This window comes from Delphinus delphis, chromosome 20 (genome assembly GCF_949987515.2).
Source record: "Delphinus delphis chromosome 20, mDelDel1.2, whole genome shotgun sequence".
In the NCBI taxonomy this organism is placed as follows: domain Eukaryota; kingdom Metazoa; phylum Chordata; class Mammalia; order Artiodactyla; family Delphinidae; genus Delphinus; species Delphinus delphis.
This window is the reverse complement of record NC_082702.1, coordinates 38953029-38970044: the sequence shown is the minus strand read 5'-3', so window position 1 is coordinate 38970044 and position 17016 is coordinate 38953029. Positions and strand designations below refer to the sequence as shown.

Here is a 17016-nt window from a genome sequence, read left to right as displayed (position 1 = left end):
TTTTTCTCAGAGGCTTCAGTATCACCTAAAGTGAATTTATGTTGCCAGGAAAGGCATTTTAAGAATTGAGGCATTAGGAATAATTGTCTTCTAGATGCTCACCTCAGCTGATGGATTCATTCTGCTCTTTTATCCCCATTGCTATGGAAGCAGTCCCTCCCCCTCCTTTCATCATCAGTCATTATCATGGAAACTTCTCTCATCCAAATGAAGCTCTTAACTGCTCCCTGAACACACCAGGCGCCTCACCTGAATGGTAAAGCCCTACTTACCTTTCCAGAGCCAGTTCAACTCTAAACTCTTCCCAGATTCCCTTACACAGGGGTGCTTGCTCCCTCCGTCCTCTGGCATCCTCTAATTCTTTGTAACTGCAGTGGCACTCCCACCTTGAACGGCACTTAGCTGTGTGCATGTCTGTCTCTCCTCTTGCACTGTGGGCTCAGGGATGGCTGCGGGGAACACATTTTATTTATCTTTTATCGGCAGCACCTGCCGAATAGTGCCCAGGATCTAGCTGCCACTTCTTAGAACTCTGAAGAAGAAGGAGAAGAGAGAAAAGAATGAAAGAAAGAGTGACTATGAAGAGATGCCAAAGCTGGTGTAGGTGGGAGGGGCCGGAAGGCGACTATGCGAAAAGACAGAGGGAGAAGGGACTTTCCTCCTTTATAGTAACCACGCCCCTTTCACAAGGGAGTAGACGGAGGCCCGGGAAGAGGAGGCTTCTTGCCCAAAGGTACACGTGATGCAGAGCTGGAGCCATCGCTCAGCAAGGCAGGGCAGCTCACTTTCTACAGCAAGACCTCTGAGGCGTTGTCTTGAAGGAAGTGAGGGACAGGAAGCGGCTACTGAAGGATGTGCCGAAAATAAGTAAAGAATAAAGCAGACTAGACGTTTCCTTGCTTCATGTATCCAAGTCCTTCTATAGGGGCTTCAGCCTAAATCCTAAGAATTGTGTGCTCGGCTGGGACTGGAAAAGAGGGTGTGAGCCATGGAACGATGATGGTCATGGGGCTGACGCTGACGGTTGCCTTTCTAGATCCCACCTCCCGTCCCTGGGGCTCACAAGCCCTACTTTATACCCACGACCCTGTGCTTCCGGAGGCTCAGAGAGATGATCCACAGTGATTCAAGTCATGCATGGAAGTTCCACCCCCCTTGCTAAGGGTGGATACAGGCATGAACACGGGTCACAGTTCTGGTCAGTGACACTGGAGGACCAGTCTTCCTCACTGTCAAAATGAGACCTTTGTAAGTGCAAGATATAGTAAAACAAACAAACAAACAAAAAAAACCCAGACACCCAGTTAAATTTGAATTTCAGATAAAGGACATTTTTTAGTTTAAGTGTGCTCCGTGCACTATTTGGGTGCCCCATGCAACACCTCTGAGGTATCCTCCTCCGAAATCCTCCAAGCTCTCAGAACGCCTATGAAACCCATGGGCTGGGAGCGTCACACACACATATTTAAACTTTCCAGGGCTCAGACACTTTGGATAAGGACAGTTTCATATTCACAAAGCATGCTTGCTTAAGTCCTCCTTCCGACTTAAAGGGCCGTTCGGTCCTCGAGGCATAGTTTTCTGTTTGTTTTTCCTAACAGCATTCTCCTCTTTACCCAGCCTCCAATAAAGTTGACCGTGTTAATGGAGGTCATAGATTTTCTCTTTTACCTGGAGATAGGGCTGTGGGCAACTTTTTAAAGCTGTGTAGGAACATCTGTAGAACATCTAGGATGGCAAGTTGGTTTGAAGGGTGGTGAGTGGTGAGTCACTTCTTCACTGCCTTGCCTAGAAAATTCACTGCAGCTCCATTTTCTCATCTGTAAAACTATTCCTGATCTCATAGTGGTCTTGTAAGAATTAAAAAGGTGAAATGTAAGAATTACAAAGAGGTGAAATGTAAGAATTAAAAAGAGGTGAAGCGTGCAAATCGGTGCAGCCACTCTGGAAGGCAGTTCAGCAGTTTCTTACAAAACTACACATACTCTTATATGATCCAGCAGTTACACTCCTTGATGTTTATCCAAAGGAGTAAAGAAGTTTTATCTACACAGAGCCCTGCACACGGATGTTTATAGCAGCTTTATTCATAATCGCCGAAACTTGGAAGCAACCAAGATGTCCTTGAGTATGTATAGATAACTAATGTGTGGTAGATCCAGTCAATGGCGTATTATCCAGTACTAAAAAGAAATGAGCTATTAAGCCATGAATAAGAATGGAGGAAACTTAAATGCATGTTATTAAATGAAAGAATCGAATCTGAAAAGGCTACATACTGTATGATTTCAACTATACGACATTCTGGAAAAGGCAAAACTATGGAGACAGGAAGATTAGCGGTTGCCAGGGGCTGGGGAGCGAGATGAATAGGCGAAGTGCAGAGCAGTTTTAGGGCAGCGAAACTACTCTCTCTGATTCTACAATGATGAATACGTGTCATTCAACATAGTTTAAACCCATAGAATGTACAACACCAAGAGTAAACCCTGATGTGAATTATGGACTTTGGGTGATAATGACGTGTCAGTGTAGGTTCATCAGTTGTAACAAATGTATCACTCTGGTGGGGATGTTGATAATGGGGGGAAGCTAGGTGTGTATGGGGCCAGGGAATATGTGGAAATCTCTTGCACCTTCCTCTTAATTTTGCCATGAACTTAAAACTGCTTGAAAAACTAAAGTCTGGGTTTTTTTTTTTTTAAGAGGTGAAACAGAGCGACGAGCACAAGGATAGGACAGAGTTATTGTTTTCTGAATGGTAACGTTCTTGCCGCTCGTTCCTGGGGGCGGTGGCTCTGATGTGCTCTTCTAGACTTGTCTCTGCCACTTTGGCTTTGATGACCTCTCTGGGTTTCCATCAGGCTAACGGTAATAATGTTGTGCAGAAGGATTAACTGACTCTGAGCCAGGAGGCCTGGATTTCTGCCCAGCCTCCCGCTGCTTCCGAGATAATAAAGATTGGGGAAACAAATGAAATCCAGGAAGCACAGCTATCGAAATGAAATGAGTGATCGTGATGATGATGATGATGATGGTAACACACTTGTACAGATGTCATCGGTCCTGAAGCTTCTTGGGGGAGATTTGTACTTGATAAGGAGACATGAGGCTATTTATTTCATTCGATCAACAGCCCTATTGGGAGCACCAGCATTATGTCAAATCCTGTGCTGGGTATAAGACATGCAGATATAAATAAGACTTAGTGCTTGACCTCAAGGAATATCAGTCTAGTAGGGCAGAAGGCTGATAAACTCATAGTGGCGATGCCATACATTACGAGCTAACCGGATGTCCGAAAGGGAGGTGTGAGGGCACAGAGGGGAATCATGTAAATGAGGCTAGGTGGGAGGGGTTCAGGCAGGGGGTCTATGGGCCTAGATCCCTCCAGGTGATCGAATATAGAAGGGAGCCAAGCAAATGAGAAGGAGAAAAGGTGTGGCAGTAGTCATCTTTAGGGTTTAGTGGGCCCTGCAGTATCTTTGTTTTCCTCCAGCAATCCACTCAGGCTGCTGATTCATTAACAATATTTTGTTAAGTCAAATGTAACTGCTCTGGGTCATATGTGGGGCCTATGTGGTTGTGAAGTCCTTGGACCACTCTAACAGATCAAGGGCAAAACTGGTACCTCTCAATGGCTTCCTAATACAATTTAAGGGAAAAATTTTAGAAATATAATAAATTTTGAAAACAGATTGGCATTCAGTCCAGAGTCAAAAATTAATTTTTTAATAATTCAGCATGTTTCGATTCGATCTCAAAAGTTAATCGATACAAAATGGAGGAGTATTTGCCATGTAGACCATACTAATCAGCTTTAAAATCCAGGGACTGTCACATGGCGTTAAACTAAAAAAAAGAGGACACTTCTGTATAGACCTGTCTGCAGGTTCACTGAGAAGGTAGTGTATCAACTCAGGTGTCTTCACATCCTAGAGGAAGCATGCATAAGGCTCCACCCAAGACTCTCAAAGGTAGTTGAAAGAAGCTGTCCTAGCATGAAAACTTTCCAAGGTGAGAAAACGGGGGCAGCTTAAGGGACCCTATTCAGGAAAATAAGGGCAGAAGACAAGACCAGCTCCCAATTCATGCATTTAAAGAATTAGGTAATTTTCTTCAAGAGTGACCCTTTCTGCTTAAACTCACACGTACTTTCTAGAATAATTTAGGTATTCTGGAACTTTTCATCAAGAACAAACCATCCCAAGTCTTAATGGCTTAACAAAGCAGGCTTTTATTGGTCTCATAATCCTGTGAGTTGGCTTGGTTGACTCAGCTCATCTCTCCTGAGACCACACATGCATCTACCGTGGCTGGTTTCTTGGCTGGTGACTTGCTGATCTGGGATGGCCTCACTCAGATGTCTGGCAGTTGACAGAATGCCTTGGTTCTACGTGGCCTCTCGTCCTCCAGGTGGCTAAGCTGGGCTTGTTCGTAGGGTGATAAGCAGATTTGGGTGAGACTGGGAGTGCTGGTATAAAACCAGGAGTTTGACTTTGGACGTTTTAAGATTGGGATGATACAGATATAGAATAGGCCGATATAGAATAGGCAGCTGGACATAGGAGTCCAGAGTTCAGGAGCAAGGTCTGGGTTAAAGACATATATTTGGAAGTCATCTACAAAGATATCACTTAGACCCATGAGACTGGGCGAACTCAGCATAGGAGTATGAAGAGAAGTCTAAGGAATAAGTCCTAAGGCTCACTACTGTTGAGCTGTTGGGAAGGTGAGGAAAAAAACAGGTAAAGAGGCTAAGAAGGAGAAGCCAATGACCTATAAGGAAAATAGTGACATCCCGGAAACTGAGTGGGGGTGGGGAGAAAGTGGTAGAAGAAGGAGAGAGTCAAACACTGCCAGCAGGTCAAGTAAGAGGGTTGGGGAGTGACCACTGCATTCAGCAATGTGAAGGTCATGGGTGACTGATAGGAACTGGTGGATAGTGGTGGTGAAAGTCTTACTGGGGTGGTTTCAGAAGATAATAGGAGGAAAGGAGTTGAAAGAAAATGGAGACAGTTTCCCCCTCCCCCATATTTTACTTTGAAAATTTTCAAATATGCAGAAAGGTTGAAAGAAGAGTACAGTAAATACCCATATGCTCTCTATACTTAACCTTTGAATAGATTTGCCTTCTCATGGCTGTTTATCCAATTGTATATCCACTTAGCAATCCATCCTTTTTTATGTTAAAGGAGTAGAGAAATGGGGCAGCACTGGGGTGAGATGGGGAGAGAGAAGACCTCTCTGTTTACGTGTACGTATCCACGTGTGTATGTGCAGGCATGGTTGTACATAGGCAGCATTTGGATGAGGATGATCAAGGAGCAAAGGCACGACTGGAGGGCTTAATATTTGGAATGATGTCTTTGGGTGGGAAAAGGAGCATGGGCTTTTGTGCAAGTGGGGAAATTGGCCTCAGATAGGTTCATCTCTAGCAATGAAAGAGAAGGTGGAAAACATGGACAGTCAGATAGATGAGACACCTTTAATAGCACGAGATCCAGCACCTCTGGTGCGTGCTCTGGACCCACCTTCTGTTTCCAGCTCTCCTGCGGTGTGCTCTGAAACTGGGAGAATAGCTTAACCAACCTCTCAGGTCTTCTGGGACCTCAGCTGCAAAATGAGCGTTAATTATGACTATCATACTTACACTACAGGGAGCTCTGGAAATTATACACTGGGGATGTCAGTTTTGTTGTTATTTTTATTACTCACATTTACCCAGAAGAAGAGCTTTGCAGGCTGTTGCGACTCTGTCCGTCACTCTGTGCAACACCTCCTCCCTGTCTGGGGACTTCCGGTTACTGGATGGACAACCCAGGAATTCACAGGCTTTGTCACCCTTAATGTTTAGCTGATGGAACATTACATTGGAGGGCAAGGAGCTTAAGGAGTGTCCCAGACAACTTGAGTCCCTTTCCACCTCGCAGTGGTACCTACTCACTACACTTAAGGGCAGCGGTATTGGGTTCATTCCCTCCGTCCCATCCCCTCTTTGTTTTGGGTCAGTAGCACAGAGTCTAAGGCCCGCAATCCATTGCTGTTTTTGGCTCCTGTTTATTCTAGCAAATGTGGCATTTCTGTACCAAAGTTCCTTTGTTCTTTCTGCAGCTTTCCACACCTCCTTGCAAATGCTTGGAGTTATTTATGCCTGCAAAGAAGATAGGTGGGTGACCTGTCACAAGTAACCACATACAGCAAAGAGAATCTTACTGCAAAAATATGCTAGATATATTTAGCACTGCTTAATTAGAATTATCTCTCTTGAATTCATTCTCCTTCCTTTATGGTAAGGTTTTAAATTAAAACCCAAACACCCTGTGCTTGCACTTATTATGATGGAGAAGCCACAGGACTTGGAATGAGGGGTGAATTAGGTTAAAACACAGATTCTCTCACCACTGAGCCTCAGTTTCCTCATCTGTAAACTCAGGATGATAATGTTTTTCTCATAAGGGTGCTGGAGGGATTGAGAGAGATCGTGTACATACAGTGCCTGGAAAATAATAAGGTTCCTTTGATTTTAGCATAATGGATTGATGAGCACACCCCCAGCAATAATGAAAATAAACAACCACAGTTGATATGGAGTGTCTGTTGTGTACAAGGCTTGGTGTCCTGTTGTCTTCATTGGCTGCATTAATCATGACAGATAAAGAGGTTATGCAGACATTGCTTTCTTCTTTGAAAGTTAACTCTTCTCAGTAATTAAAGTATGTAATTAACACCCAATCAAATTGAGGTCTCCAACCTCTATTTCTACATTTTATTCCATTTACCTTTAAAATGATTGAATGATTCTCTAGTAAGTTTGAGAAAGTGTAAGACACCTAGTTAATTCTGAATTTCAGATAAACAAAAATATTTTAGTGTAAGTATACCCCATGTAATATTTGAGATATACTTATAGTAAAAAGTCATTGTTTATCTGAAAATCAAACTTAACTGGGAATCCCGTGTTTTAATTTGCTAAATCTGGCTATGCCAGGTTCTAGGAAATGCAGTATTTGGTGTGTGTGTGCTCCAAAGGCAACAGATCTTGACCATGTGGTTTGAGGTGTGTGGATACGACAAAAGGTCATGATGACCTCCTGAGAGATAGGATTTCCCTAGCCCTGATATCTAATGTAAGGTGGGATATCACCCACCAACTCCTCTCCCACTTCTGAAGGTCATCTCCTTTGCAGGAACCTTTTTTTTTTTTTTTTTTTTTTTTAGCGCTCAGCTAATAATGAATTCTTGTTATTTATCCCATTAGATGGTCAGAGACTATTTCTGTTTCATTCATTCCTGTATCACTCTGCCTAACAGAGGGTCTGGCACATAGGAGGTAGTCAGTGAAATTTCACTGAGTAAATGAGCTGGTGTTGATGTGGCAGTAATACAAGTTATAATGAAGAATGACAGGCTTTAGAGACAGGGGTTCACATTTCACTGACCACCCACTATGTTCCAAACTCTCTGCTAGGCAGAAGGATCCTGGGATGAATGAAACAGATTTAGTTCCTGAGTAGCAACTGGGAAAAATAACAACTGAGAACACATTATCACTTCCCCGAGGGGGTTTTATTGCTCTGTGCCTCAGTTTGCGCATCCAATAATGAGATAATCCATCTACCTCAAAGGATTATATTGGGGAAAATGAACATCCATATCTGTGTCTGTGACTATCTCTATATCTATAATTGTGTGTGTGTGTGAGAGACAGAGAGAGAGAGAGAGACAGAGAGAGAGTGAAGCCAAGTGGTAAACATTAGATTTACTAAGTTAATCAGTTCCCTTCTCTTTCTTTTATGTTAGAAAACTAGCATGGGGCTTTGTTTATACCTTTTCCTGTTTCATCAGGGTAAGGGTAATGCCTTGACCAGAAAGGGTCATGAAGGCCAGTATTATAACAGGTGGATTTTTTTTTAATATGTAATAAACTTTCCAGATGCATGTCTTTGATAGCTGAGGGACTTGATCACAGACTCAGGTTAAGTATTTCCACTTCCGCCTCGCGGAAGACCTCTGAAAATAGGGTGCTAATGATCTGACAGAATCTCTCCATCTTTCCCTTGGAGTCCCCAGAGTTTCAGACAGTCTGCGGGGAGGGTGGTGATGAGATCTTGCAGTTGGCTGTTGTCTTTCATGGGACACAGGATGTGTGAGTCTGGAGTAAATTAAAACCCTGAAATTGAATGTCAAGATCTGGGGAATCTGTACCCATATTAGACTCCCTGCTCCTTGGGAAGATGCTTTTGACACTCTGAAGGATGTCTAGGGAGTTAATAACAACATCTTCTAACACACTGCCTTTGTTATTTGGAGCTCATGGCTTTTTCAAGGAGCTCAAAGTCATTCACCATCTACATGTTTTCAGTATGAAACTAGGTGTTAAATGCATACACTAGGCCAATAAAACAGTGTAGCTGAGAATATAAATACCCCAGGGTCTCCGAATACCAAAAGCGAAGACGGATCCGTGCTCTCCCTGGCTCGTGTGCATCACGTGGCACTGGGAAGCACTAATTCAACTTAAGTGGATGCGGTGCGGATGCATGAAAGATGCCACGGGGACACTGTCTTCTTTGTTTTGTTAGGGTGTGTTTAAGTCGTTTACTTTTGTACACCTACTGATGCTCAGAGTGCCTCTGTGCACCAGTACCAAATCAAATCTTGGAGACAGAGTTCTGGGTGAAGTAGAAAAGAATAGTATTATTGCTTTGCCAGGCAAAGGGGGACACAGAGGGCTTGTGCCCCTCAAAAGTGTGTGTCCCACCCTGGGGAGATTTGGTGAGGGGTTTTATAGCGATGGTTCAAGGGTGGAGTTGCTAATAAAGATCGGGGTGTGTGCAGGGCCTGCATTCCTTTCATCTGGCCTCAGGTGGTGTCCTGATGAGCTTCTGAGGTTCTCAGGGTTATCAAACCATGACTTTTTCTCTGGAATGAAGAATGCTTCATCAAGTAGTTAACGTCTTCCACTTCTTGAGGGTTTTAGTTCTGTAGAAGAGCGCAAAGATATTGTTATGTGTATCCCTTGAGGTGGAACCAGGACCCTGTCCCAAGGCCGCACTGTTGTTTTTTGACTGGTCCTCCCTTGTCTTGGAGTCCCTTCCTTCCCTGATTAGCAACTGTTTGAACCTGCCCTTTGGAACTCAGGGAAGGTCATGGAGGCTGGAGCCTATTCCCTACAAACAAGAAATGGGGGACATAGAAAGGCTTTTGTGCCCAGGAGCCCCACAGGGTCCTGCAGTTTCACTACCACCAGAGGTACCTTGATTTCAAGGGTGTGATTGGTCTTTGGAAGACCACCACAGAAGTATGTGGCCAGTTATTTGTCCAGAGCTATGCTTTCCTTGCCTTCTCTTACTCCATCTGAGGATTTAAAATCCTGAATTTCTCAGGTCTGTCACAAACTTCTAGAGTGAAAACTAGATTTATGAAATTGGGCACATTTGTTTCCAAGCTATTCAATCCAGATAATAACTCATTCTAGCATGATTTTTCCACTTAATAAGACACTTTTTAGAACTCAATTTGGCAGCTCTTAATAATCCCAGACAGAATAACTAGAGATGCAAGATATTAAAAAGTACATTGTTGAAAGAAGAAACAGCAGCACATGAGTTGAAGAGCAGAATGTACCCAGCAATATGTAAAACACATACTAGAAGGTGATTTCATAGGATTTAAGAATCTAATAATTTCTTAGACAGAAAGGCAAATCTTAGATGTCAAGCAGAACAAATAAATGAAAAATTAAATCCATATAAGACACTATATGGTGAAATTTTAGGTCATTAAAGGAAATTCCAAAAGCTTCTGGAGTGAGGTACAGTGGGCTGGGCGGGCTGATTACCTATAAAGGGATGTGAATCAGGTTGACACCAGACTTCTCAGCAGCAGCTATTGATACACCAGATAATGGGGCAATATTTTCAAACGTCAGGGAGACAATTAACTTTGAATCTGGATTGCTATATCTAATCAAGTTTATTCAAGCTGAAGGGTAAAATCCACAGATTTTCTGATATGCAAAGATTTAGAAAATTTGCCATGTGCAGATCCCTTGAAAAGAATTATGAGCCGGGGGGGGGGAAACATCCAAGAAGAAGAAGTAGGATAAAAGAAACAATTGTGGGGCTTCCCTGGTGGCACAGTGGTTGAGAGTCCACCTGCCGATGCAGGGGACACGGGTTCGTGCCCCGGTCCGGGAAGGTCCCACATGCCGTGGAGCGGCTGGGCCCGTGAGCCATGGCTGCTGAGCCTGCGCGTCCGGAGCCTGTGCTCCGCAACGGGAGAGGCCACAGCAGTGAGAGGCCTGCGTACCGCAAAAAGAAAAAAAAAAAAAAAAAAAAGACAAAAAAGAAACAACTGTGAACAAATAAACCAGGAAAAACCTTATTTTGATGTTTTAAAAAATTAATTTTCTAACTAAAATACTTCAGCTGATTCCAAATGCAACATGCTTGTGCTGCATAAAGGGGCAGATGGAATTTAAAGCATGCTGAGACTCTTGTTATAGGGAGAATATACATGCTGATTGTCCTTAAAATTGTCCTGAATAATCCATGTTCAAGTACGTTTATCAAAAGTGTAAAGTAATAATTATAAAAATAGACCTAGAGTACAGTCCCTAAGCCACTAAATATTCAGGTCAGGAGAAGCAGGGCAGAAGAACCTCAATCAATTCAAGACAAGTCAGAGAAGAAACAAAGAATAAGGAAATAACCAGAAAGAGCAGCAAACAGAGACTGAATTAACTCATTCACAGCATTGTAATTACTAATATACACCTGGACACTTAGGTCCAATTCTATGAACGAGTTAATGTCACTTGCTAAAAGACAGTGATTCTCAGATTGAGAGATAAAACCCAATCATTCTCTATGCCATGTGCCACAGGGACACTAAATCACAGTCATAAAAGAATGTTCATGATGAAGGGATGTAAATATTTCCACAGATTATAGAGTGCATTTAGGGCAGGGGCCAGGAGGAGGACCAGATACAGAGGATGGAGGCTCTTCAGGAAGTGTAAGAAACTTGAAATCGATCCTGAAGGGAAATGAGCAATAAGGGAAAGAATGTAGTGACTTAATGAGATTTACATTGGAGAAAGATTACTAGGGCGGTAGGGAAAGTTTAGGGGGCAGGTCAAGCTTGGGGGTGGGGCACATGCAGGAGATATTCAAGGAATTCATGCATGAAGTGATAAGGAGCTGAGCTGTGTCATAGAGGTCGGGGTGGAGAAAAGATGCTATTATTGATTATAAGAAGATAGACTCAGTAAGACTTGGAGATGAGGGGGAGGAGAATTGCAAGATGGTGCACAGGTTCCTGAAGTGCAAGGCTGGGTGGCCTCTTCACCAGTATGGGAGCACAGAGGGAAGAAGATATGGGGAGGGAGATGATGAACTTACGCCTTGGTGCACTGGGGTGTTCAGTGATAACTGATTCTCAGGATACAGATTTTGGTTGGATATGCAAATCTTGGAGTCACTGTCTGACTGGGGGAAGGAGTCATCATTCATTCATAACCAGAGGTTGTGCTACAGAACCAGACTTGCTCATAAGAGGCAATATTGTTTAGATCCATCGTGTGAAAAGCTGGAACTCTGACATGAGTCTGACTCTCTCCTTTTACATTCGGTAGGGAGAACAATGAATGAAAATAATCATGTCTTCCTAAATCCAATTAGGAAAGTTGAAGGTTTGACTAAGCAAAGATCAGTGCCTTCCCCCATCTCTGTCACTGAATTCTCGTGCCTGTGCAGTCATGGGAATGGTGTAGGTGAGAAGGGGAATGGGATTGTTCTTGATGCCTTCTGGCATTAAATGAAGCACTAATAGCAAAACAGTTAGGAAAATTAAGAAGCCCCTTGGTGCTCTCTGAAGAAAAGTAGCCCCTTGGGTGAAATGGTTGCTAATTATTCTTGGATCTAATCATTAGTTGAATGTGATAATTGACTTAACAGATTACAAATGACAAGCCTTTTTCAGAGCTTTCCCCAGAAAAAAAACCCACTCCCCACTCTCCACCCTCCACATACAAAATGAAAAGACCTACAGTGGAAGGAGGGGTGCATCACGGTGTAGTCTGCTTGGAAATTCCCAAGACCACTGATTGGGGTAAGAACCTCCCAGATGTTGAGAAGCTTCAGCCGAAAAGGTGGAAGAGTTTCCTAGATTCCTCCTCTTCCTCGTGCTCAAGAGAACTTCTGGGAAACACCTATTTTTGTGTGGCTCAGCAGACTCCAAATCTAGTTACTTCCCAGATCAAACTGTATTCCCCAAACTGTCAGGACGAAGTTTAGATGGAACCCAGTAACCCTGCTTTCAGTCCTTGGAATTTGCTATATTTTCCTGAAAGTTTAAATTGTTCATTGGAATGGCTTCCCAAAGGAGCTGAAGTTTGAGCCACAACTTGAAGGAGGGAGGCATGTTCCGAGAGTAGAACGGCATCAGGTTAGTCTTTTTTCAGAGAGAACGGCGCTGACTAACGCTCCTCTGTGCTTCCACGGCACTATGCAAATACTTCCATTGTAATTCTGGGATCTGTTTTGGATTTATTTGTAATACTTATAATACTATTCTTTATTATTAAGTTTATACTTTGAAAATTAAAATACGCTCCTGAAAGAAGTCAGGATTTGGAATCTCCTGGGTAGAGTTAAACAATCTATTCAAATAACCAGTTAATGAGTATGGATGTTAAGGATGGATGCAGTTGCCAATGGTTATAACTAACTGCAGCTGAGGAAGGAGGAAGGGGGGAAGACCCAGTCAGTAGAGTGGTGGCCCTAATTCTGTCTCTACGTTATTTGAGGGGAAAAAAAAAAGTTTTCCCAACCCAATGGATTCCAGTGTTTGGAGAGCTCGCGGGATGTGTTGCCATGAGAGCCTTCGCATGAGGAATATAGACTCCCTAGAAAGATCTGAAGCCCAGTGCAGAGTGGCTGACGAGGAGAAGGATGGGCTAACGTCTGCTGAGCTTTCATTCTGTGCTAGTTACTACTCTGAGCACTTTATATGCATAGGACAGGACTGACCTTTTATGTCCAAGGAAAGAGGAACAATTACTATCCCTTTGACAGGTGAGGAAACTGAGACTTACAGAGGTTCACTAGCATGCTTAAGTAGAAGGAAAAAGGGTCCCTTACCTATGGTCTATGAGTCCCATTTCAAAATTCTATTTGAGCAAAGAACAGTTGCAGTTCAGAGCTTTTTCTAAGCTTTTTTCCTAATAGCCCATCAGACCAAGGGGTCTGAATTGAGAACTGAGAACCACGTTTAAGAGCTGAGGTGGGTAGGGGGTGGGCATCAGCATAGCAGTGAGTCTAAGAGCACGAACTGTCTGGGTCGAATGGGCAGGTGCCCTGGAGAAATACTGAGGCCAGAGGCCAGCAGCATAGCTCTGTTTACAGAACTCTTAGCAGGCTGTTTCTAGAAAGTTGTAAAGTCCATTGAAAGGTCCTGGAAGGAACGGAAACCTAGGAACAAGTAAAGCACACTTTTTAGAGGGAGGGTGCTGCGTTTCATATTTCAGGAAGGCAGTTGTGGACTAGAGTAGGGGCTTTGGAGGAAGCAAGAGAAGTGTGTTATGTGATGGACTAAATGTTACCTTTAATCAGGAAGATTCAACCTTGAATCCAACTTAACTTTTTACTAGCTGCTTGACCTGCTTGACCTTGGATAAGTACCTATCCTCGCTGGACCTCTCTTTGTTCATTTTTACAATGGGGGCCATAATACGGACATTACATGGTTGTAGGGAGAATTCTGGGGGATAATGTAGATGAAATGTACGCACCATTTTCCTCCCTCCTTAACCTCCCCCCTCCTGGACACAGTCACCTTGGTGGCTGACAGAGCATAAAAGAAGGAGTAGGGTGCATACTCCAGTGGAGCCACGAGAACTCAGGAACATATGACCGACAGCCTCAGCTCCTCCCAGGACTGTCTGGGAGGGAAAGGGCAGGATGGTGGGACTTGTGCAATTGTAACTTGGTGCACAACTGGCAGAAATCCTTTTTTAAGGAGTTACTGTGGACTTACTATCCAGTAGGCTGACCTGACCTGGTACACCCAGGTTCTGTTTGAACAAAATACAAGGAACCGTGCTAAACACTTACTCATTAAACACTTAAGCCCCCTCGGCTGGGAGAGGATGTTGCACCTTGAGACCAGGCTCTGGGAAAAAGGAGTGACCATCTGTTGGCCCTTTCCTGGGTCGGAGCCCAGCCTTGCTGAGTGTCTCACAGCTGCTGCCTCTGGGAGAAGCAATTTGTCAACTTTATACCTTTCTGCTTTATGGTCTGATGACTTAATAGGATTCGACCTTCCCTGTATTCCATTTCAGTTGGATCAGACACTGCATTTCAGATTAAAATGTGGGCTCTGGCACAGGTGATGACGAATTGGTGAGGTGTGTGGACACGTGCCCATAGGAGGGCTCTAGCTTCAGAAGTGAGCTGATTTGAAGTGAGCTTTTGAAGAGGAGAAGGACTTGGGCAAGCAGGCATTGGACTGGGGGAGGGTTAGTCTGAGGGGAGGCAGGGACATGGGCAAAGGTGCAGGGGCTTGGCATCATGCCATGTGTAGGGAACAAAGAGTGGTCCATGGTGTCTCGGGCTGGAGTATTCCAGGGAGACCTGGCCTGGTGATGAGCATGTAGCCAATAGTAAGAGCTAAGCCTTCCTGGGAGATTGCTACAGGCCACTGTTTTAAGCACTTTATATGTATAATATCTATGTTTATATCTATATCTGTCTACATCTGGACACTGATTTGAAAGGAAATAAATTATACTTATTAAATCTTCACATCCCTATGTTACTATGATTCCCATTTTATGGTTGATGAAACTGAGGCCAGGAGAACAAAATGTGTGAGTAACTTGTAGGGTCACTTGCAGCTTGGTCAGCAGGATGGGTTTCAAAGGGGAGAGACGGTGAGGAGGAGAGGAAGGAAGGTTGAAGTCTCCCAGAACTGACTCCCCTGAACGGGGTCCACTGGAATTCAGTTTCCAGGCGGAGTCCACGTGTGCAATGCATAGCCTCTCTAGAGGTTGAGAGCACCCCCCGTCCCCATGTCAGCTCCGCTCCCTCCTGAGTCCTTCTCGTGGACTTTGTGGGCACAGCAGTCTCTGAGTCATGTGCTCTTGTGCATCTCCTGCTGTGGTCACATGGTCGATGTCTTTTGGTTCTTCTCTAAAGGAAGGCATCACTGAGACCCAGCTCAGGAGGGATCATCGTGGAGCGTGAGTAAAGGCAGGAAGGAGGTGGTTGGGGACCAGTGTCCTGTGATGAACCAGGAGGCTGACCATCTGCCCACCATGTCCAGAAAGGCATCCTAAGAGTTGACTTCAAAAGGGCAGAAGGTCATTTTATCTGGCATTTAGAATAATGGGCACCAGCCAGGGGTTTAGAATCTCCCCTTGACCATTTCAGTAGGTTTTCATCACACCCAAGAGCTACTAAAAGTGAATAATATGAGTTTTTGGTTTAAAAAAAAAATGAGTTTGGTCAACTTTTGGGGCACTAATCCTTCAGAAATAAAATGAAAGTATTTAATTATGAATGTTTATTGTAGCATTGCATGTGTTAAACAAAAAATAAAAATAAATATCCTGGAAACAACTAGAATGCTAGCAATCCATTAATAGGGGAACGATTGAAGAAACTGTGGTGTTTTGGTGCATTTGTACTGTAGTGGATCACAAAGCTACTTCAGTGAATGATAAAGATCAATGTTAATCTGGAAAGATGTCCAGGAAAACACTGTCAATGACATAAAAAGAAGCTGCAGAATAATGTATGAAATATTACGATTACTTTAGTGAAAAGAAAAAAGACGGAAGAAGAATAAGGAAGCCTGTATATCTTTGTCTCTGTGTCTATAAGCATAGCAAAAGAGAGAAACAGAATGATAAAAATGGTATCGTTTTGTTACCTTAAGGCACTAGTTTGAAGAAAAAATCAATTTTAAATTCTTTACAAAATTTCTTATTTAACTTCATAAAAAAACATGCATTTATTTTATAATTAAACCCCCCCCAAAAAAAGGTCATGAAGAACCTAGGGGTAAGATGGGAATAAAGACACAGACCTACTAGAGAATGGACTTGAGGATACGGGGAGGGGGAAGGGTAAGCTGGGACAAAGTGACAGAGTGGCATGGACATATATACACTACCAAACGTAAAATAGCTAGCTAGTGGGAAGCAGCCGCATAGCACAGGGAGATCAGTTCGGTGGTTTGTGACCACCTAGAGGGGTGGGATAGGGAGGGTGGGAGGGAGGGAGACGCAAGAGGGAAGAGATATGGGAACATATGTATATGTACAACTGATTCACTTTTTTATAAAGCAGAAACTAACAAACCATTGTAAAGCAATTATAGTCCAATAAAGATGTTAAAAAAAAAAAGAAAAAACAAAACAACCCAATAAGCTAAGCATTGTTCGTGGATGAAATTGAAGAAGCAAAAATGGAGTTAAATTACACAGTACATTAAATGCCAGCATATAGGCTTTGTGCTTCATATTACACACAAGAATGTTTAAATACAGTACCATGGAATACTGCTAAAATACTTGTTGATAAAATAATCTTTGGAATTTGCCCAATATATTACACCCATGGAACTTCAATATACTTATCAATTTACTTATCAATATCTTATCAAAAGCACTGAGAAGTCCTGCATTTAAACACATTTTTCAAGTGTATTAACCTAGTTTCCCAGATGTATTTTTCAGGAAATCTCTTTTTGTATTATACTTAGCCTGTGGAACACTCGCTACAACGCTTGAGAATAAAATCCTTGTTTTTATGGCCATGGGAAGCTTCTGGAGGTTTTGAGGCAGAGGAATAATAAGACTTGAGCTGTTTTCAGGGAACTGTATCCCAAGAGCCATGTGCTTGGTAAAGGAGGGATCCAGGGTAAACAGGACCAGTTAGGAGGATGTTCCAGCTATTCGGGGAAGAGGAGACAGTGGTCTGAAAGAGGACGAAACTGTGGAGGTGG

General features: G+C 43.2%; 2 long non-coding RNA genes across 5 annotated transcripts in view; one reads left to right on the top strand and one right to left on the bottom strand.

Moving 5' to 3' along the window:
- Nucleotides 1-17016, top strand: part of LOC132417126 (uncharacterized) — a 109378-nt gene that overhangs the window by 22366 nt on the left and 69996 nt on the right. The gene's annotated exons all lie outside the window — the stretch shown is intronic.
- The window catches only part of LOC132417124 (uncharacterized), a 95244-nt gene continuing 86824 nt past the window's right edge, over nt 8597-17016 (bottom strand). For all 4 annotated transcript variants that reach the window (XR_009517757.1, XR_009517759.1, XR_009517758.1 and 1 more), the window contains one exon: nt 8597-8985. This is a non-coding gene — a long non-coding RNA (uncharacterized lncRNA). The remainder of the gene's footprint in view (nt 8986-17016) is intronic.